This window comes from Tupaia chinensis, unplaced genomic scaffold (genome assembly GCF_000334495.1).
Source record: "Tupaia chinensis unplaced genomic scaffold, TupChi_1.0 Scaffold145907_1, whole genome shotgun sequence".
Lineage (NCBI taxonomy): Eukaryota > Metazoa > Chordata > Mammalia > Scandentia > Tupaiidae > Tupaia > Tupaia belangeri.
Genome location: NW_006205765.1, coordinates 1749066 through 1755258, shown reverse-complemented (window position 1 = coordinate 1755258; position 6193 = coordinate 1749066).

Here is a 6193-nt window from a genome sequence, read left to right as displayed (position 1 = left end):
AATGCCCTGGCAGGTTAGAACCAAGGTCAGGGCCCTCAGAACACTCCCCTCCTTCCCCCAAATTAATGTGCCCTCAGCTAGTCCCTGGCAGGGGGCCTTCCACGTTGGAGCAGGGCCAGGCCCTAGTCGCGGTCCTCCTCTCCTCGCCCCCCCTTCTCATGTGGTTGCCGGCAGCTGCCTGCGGTCGCCTCAGCCCCTGTGCTCAAGGCACGGGGACTTTCCAACAGGGGAAAAAATGACTTAATGAGAGTGGGAGCCGGGGGCGGGAGGGACAGGTCCCTGTAATCACCGCTCCGCAGTGGGGCCTGAGCGCCTCCGGGCCATTCCCCAGCTTCCTGTTGCCAACGCCCCCCTTGGGCTCTGCTGGAGGAGGAGGGTGGGCTGGCGACCTGGGGATCCCTTTTCAGGTGCTAATCTCTCTGCAATTCTCTGGCTACTTTTGTCTCCTAGGCTCTCTGTGCGTGGAAGCTGGGACTCCCCAGGGCCCCTCGCTGGACCGTTGTAGCTTGAGGGAGATCTAGGCCAGAAGTCAGGGTCCCCTCGGATAGGTTAGAGGGATGAAGGATTCAGAGAGCCCTTTGCCACTTCGCGGCTGCGCACTTCGAAACGCCCTTGGTTGCTCTGGCAACCAGGGCAGCCGAGGTGTGTCCGCGGGGCTGGGAGGCGCCCTTGCCCCCCTTTTTCGCCGCCTGCGGGGCAGAGCCCGGCCGCTGCGGTGCGCGGGGGTGGGGGTGTGCCGTTACCATGGCAAGGGTGCGCTAGGAGGGCACATTCTTCCCCAGGGTGGGAGCGCCCTGGGGATACGAGAAGGGGGGTGACGGGGGCGGCAGAATAGGGAGCGGGGAGGGGGTGGTCAGAACGAGGAAGGAGTCTCGGACAAGACAAACTAGGGCTTCTGGGGTTGGGGTGGGAGTTTGGAATCCGTCCCCACCCCCACCTCGCAACTCTCCGGACGCATCCGCTCCTCTTTCCGCCCCCTCCCACACTCCTGCTGGGGCTCTACTCTCCACCGCAACCCCGTTTCTGGGGAAGGGGGCCCTGACTTCTGACCCGAAGGCCTTTAGGTTTCTTCCACGGCCGCGCCAGCGGAGCTGAAGGGTCAGTCCCTTTCCCCCCCGTGAAGCTGTACGCAGCCCAGACTGCAGACCAAAGTCCTGCAATTAGCCCCTCGCCCGCTCCTGCGCCGCCCGCCTGGCCTCCGCCAGGCCGGGTCTCCACCGTCAATTACAGTAGCTCCCAGCAGCTGATTACCCGGGAGCCTGGCGAGCAGCCGGGGGTGGGGACAGCAGGCAGGTCTAGGGGGCGGTGTCCCAGGGGTTGGCCCTGGCCCCGGGGTCCTTAACTGGAGCCTCGGATTGTAGCCCTCTAGCCTGACTTCTTCCTCCAGACAATATGGAGAGGAGGAATCTTTGCAGTGCTCCGCATGGCTGTGTCTCAGTCTCTCTCTCCTAGAATGCACACTGCACTTAGGGCAGAAAGCGAGCAGGGAGGATCTGTGTACATGCGGACGCTGGAGCGTCTGGAGTCGAGGGCTGAGTACTCAGAAGTTCAAGGCCCTCAAGGCCTCCTCCCTTTCCAGCCGCAGACTGCCGCGTGGGTCTCTCCTGGCCCAGTGCCCCGCCCGTGGACCGGGCTCTGTCTTGCTGAGCCAGTCCCAGAGCCGCGGCCAGCCCATACAGCATTTTTGTGGGGAATCAGAATACGGCGCCCCCTCTGGGCGGGAGGATCCCCTCTTCTGTCTCACGCGGGAAGGCAATTCAGGAGTCTGCAGAGCCAAGCGGTGGAGTATTCTGCCTGTCCTTTCGCTCTCCTCCTGTCTGTGGGTCTGCAGGGACTCGGGGTAGGCTTCGCGCCTGCAGCTGTCCAGCTGTCCACATCTGGCTGGCAGCTGGGAGCCGCCTACGGCGAACTGCTGAGCACACAGCGCCCTCTGTCGGTTGCTAGCAGCAGCGCACCGGCTTTTGGTCTCGTCGCTCTAATTTGAAGGGTCTAGGGTTTTTCAGCCATGCCTTGCTTTTCACCCTTAGGTACCATTCGCCTTCTGCCTGGGGTCCCTCTCAAAGTCAACTCTGCAGGCTCTCTCTGCTCTGCAGGCGTCGGCCTTGCTGACCCTCTTCCCTCCAACCCCCTGTCCTGAGACCTGGCTGTTTCCCACCATCCAGTCCTCTATCCTTTCAGGCTTAGTCTACCGGTTCGGCTGCATGAGCTCTCCCCGCCCAACGTAAAAGTTCTAAAATAAGAACACGATTACATAAATCGCAGCCCATTTGTTCAATGGAACTCCTCGCCGTGTCCTTAAAAATGAGGTGGTTGAAATATATTTAGTGACTGAGACACGGTTTGCTCTACATTGGGGGGAGGGTTGCGAGATACAAAATAGCACAGGCAGGGTCCCTCTTTTAGTGCAATAAACATTTATAGATGTGATTTTTATTTTCGTATTTAAAAAGTCTAAAATAGGGCCAGCTGGTGGTGTGGTGGTGAGAGTGGTTGGATCCCACATGGCCCATAGCACGTGGGAGTCTAGACCTAGCAGCCTGAAAAACACTCTGAGCCTGCAAGTGTGTGCCTAAAACCCCAAAAGGAGAGATGGACAAGGGGTTATGGTGTGGCCATCCTCCATGGGGGATGCGTTCTCACACACTCCCCACCACCATGACGAATGGATGAGGCCTCTGGCAAAAAAAAAAAAAGGCTAAACTAGACATTAAAATGCTAGCACATTATTTTTGGATTGTGGGTATTATAGGTGGTTTAAACTTTGCTCCCTGTTTATCTGCATTTTTCATTCATCTATAATGAACATGTATTACTGGGGCTCAATAATAATTCCCTTTTAAAAATATTTCAGCCCAATTGAAATTAAAGGAAAAAAAGAATATTTCAGCCCAAAATGTGAGCATCTAGTTATTGCAAAACACACTAACTTTTAGGGGAAAAAAAAAAAAACCCTTGTGAAACTAAGAGCTGCCTGGAACCAGCAGATGGCATAATGGCTACGACTCCCATGTAGGCGATCACAGTTCAAGTCCCGGACCCGGTGTTTTAAACTCGCAATGGGCGCGTGTGTGTGCGTGCCCAAGATCCCAAGAGGAGAATGGAGGAGGAGGGATTGAGGCGTGGCCATCCCCCAGGACGTGATTTCTCGCTTTCTGTCTCTCTCTCTCTGTCTTTCTGGTGAGTGCATGCACTCTATAGCAAAAACCTCTCAAAAAGTAAATAAATAAAGGGAACCAGCAGTTAGTGTAATGACTATGTCGCTGGACTCCCACGTAGTCGACTGTGGTTCGCGTCCCGGACCCGGTGGCTTAAAAGTCACGCCAGGCGCGTGTGTGTGCGTGCCCAAGATCCCGAGAGGAGAATGGAGGAGAAGGGATTGCGGCGGTGTGACCATCGCCCCTGGGGGGATTTCTCGCTTTCTGTCTCTATGTCTCTCTCTGTCTGTCTGGCAAGTGCACGCGCCCTGTAGCGAAAACCTCTCAAAATAAATAAATAAATAAATAAATAAATAAACCAAGTAAGAGCTGCCTTCTGACAAAAAGCTAATATGATTATGTCATTAAAATGGTAACGGTTTTGGGGCCAGCAGGTGGTGTGGTGGTTAAGGGGCTGGATTTCCATATGGCTGGCTGCAGTTTCAGTACTGGACCTGGTGGTTTGAAATTCACACCTGGTGTGTGTATGTGGTGCCCAAAACCCCAAGAGGAGAATAGAAGAGAAGGGATTGTGGCATGGCCATCTCCCCTGAGGGGTGGTTTCTCACAGCCTCTGTTTGTCTCTGGTAAGTGCACAGACTGCATGGCAAAAGCCTAAAATATTGTAATACTTTGTAGTGAGGACAGGTCTCCAACCTCTGAATCTCAGGGCCCAAGAAAGTCAAGAAGTTGTTAGCTGTTCCATATGGAAGCCAAACCCATAGGCACACTCAGTATTGTCTACCAATGACATCACAGGTTCATTTTCCACCGTGCTGCAGACATATGAAGATGCTGTCTGGATTGACACCATATAAAATTTCTAAAATGTTTAAAACCTCTTCCGCAGTCTCCATCCCCTTCTGTCTCTTTGCAACCCCTCACATCGTTCACCTCCTGCTCCTTAGACATATGGGACCCTTCGGCGTCTGTGGTGGCTGATGTTGCACTGCCTGGTCTTCCTGTCACTCTTCACTGTCTCAGGGATTTTTTTCTCTTTCCTTGATAAATTTCAAAGGCACAGGAAAGGTACAATAATGGTACAAAGAATGTCCCCCTTCCCTGAACCAGTTGAGAGTAAGTTGCTTACCAGATACCAATTATGTACTCCTTAATACTTTATATTACTTAAAAGATGGATGTCCCCCTTCATTACCTAATACAATACTCACAACCAGTAAGTTAACACTGTTGCATTAGTACTAGCTAACTCCCAGACCTTACTAGATTTTCAACTGACCCGATGATGTTCTTTTTTTTTTTAAAACATATTTATTTAATTCTGTTTGTTGTTATTATTTTTTAAAATAATTATTTTATTTAACTTTATTTCTCTACTAATTTATTTTACTTTTGACCAGAGAGGGACAGAGTGAGTGAGCAAGAGCGAGAACAAGATCGAGAGAGAGAGAAAGAGAGAGAAAGTGAGAAAGCAAGCTGTGGGGCTGGCAGGTGGTATGGTGGTTAAAGGTGCTGGACTCCCACATAGTCAACCGTGGTTCAAGTCCTGGACCTGGTGGCTTGCTTTCTCACTTTCTCTTTCTCTCTCTCTCTTTCAATTTGTCCCTCTCTAGACAAATTAAAATAAATAAATAGGGAACCAGCAGTTAGCGTAATGGCTATGTCGCTGGACTCCCACGTAGTTGACCGCAGTTTGCGTCCTGGACCCAGTGGCTTAAAACTCATGCCGGGCGCGTGTGCGTGCGTGCCCAAGATCCCAAGAGGAGAATGGAGGAGAAGGGATTGCGGTGTGGCCATCCCCTCTGGGGGGTGATTTCTCGCTTTCTGTCTCTCTTTGTCTGTCTGGTGAGTGCACGCGCCCTATAGTGAAAAACCTCTCCATAAATAAATAAATAAATAAATACAGTTAAATAATTCTTTAAAAAAGAAAGAAAGAAAGCTGCCAAGTCTGTCAGCTTGAACTGTGGTCAGTTGTGTGGGAGTCCAGTCCCTTAACCACCATGCCACCTGCTGCTCTCCGTTTGTTGTTTTATTATTATTTTTTAAAATTTGACCAGAGAGAGACAGAGAGAGAGAGAGAGAAAGGGAAAGTGAGAAAGCAAGTCTCCAGGTCTGAGACTCAAACCACAGTCAGTCATGTGGGAATCCAGTGCCCTTAACCACTACGCCATCTGCCAGCCCCTCTAACGATGTTCTTTATAACAAGAAATTCCGGTCCAGAATGTTCATTGCATTTAGTCATCATGTCTTCACAGACTCCTTCAATTTGAAACAATTCATTAGTCTTTCCTTTCCTTTCTTTTTAAAAATAATTATTTATTTAATTTTATTTGTCATTATTATTATTATTATTATTATTTTTGAGAGAGAGAGAGATTTTTGTCGAAGGGCACATGTGCTAGCTGGAAAGACAGAGCAAGACAGACAGAAACTGAGAAATCACCCCCCGGGGGATGGCCATGCCGCAATCCCTTCTCCTCCATTCTCCTCTCAGGATTTTGGGCACGCAGCACATATGCCCTGCATAAGTTTTAAGCTGCCAGGTCCAAGACTCGAACTGCAGTTAACTATGTGGGAGTCCAGTAATATAACCATTACACCATCTGCTGGTCCCGATCATTATCATTATTCTTCAATTTGCTACAGGGTGTGTGTGTGTGTGTGAGAGAGAGAGAAAGAGAGAGAGAGAGAGAGAAAGTGAGACAGCAAGCCACCAGGTCTGGGACTTGAACTACGGTCAGCCATGTAAGAGTCCAGCACCGTAACTGCCATGCCACCTCCTGGCCCCTCGTTTACTTTCATGACCAGGACAATTTAGAAGACTTCAGACAGGGGAACCAGCAATTAGCATAATGGCTATGTCGCTGGACTCCCACGTAGTCGACCGCGGTTTGCGTGCCGGACCTGGTGGCTTAAAACTCACGCCGGGCGCGTGTGTGTGTGTGCCCAAGATCCCGAGAGGAGAATGGAGGAGAAGGGATTGCAGCATGGCCATCCCCCCAGGGAGTGATTTCTCGCTTTCTGTCTCTCTGTCTCTC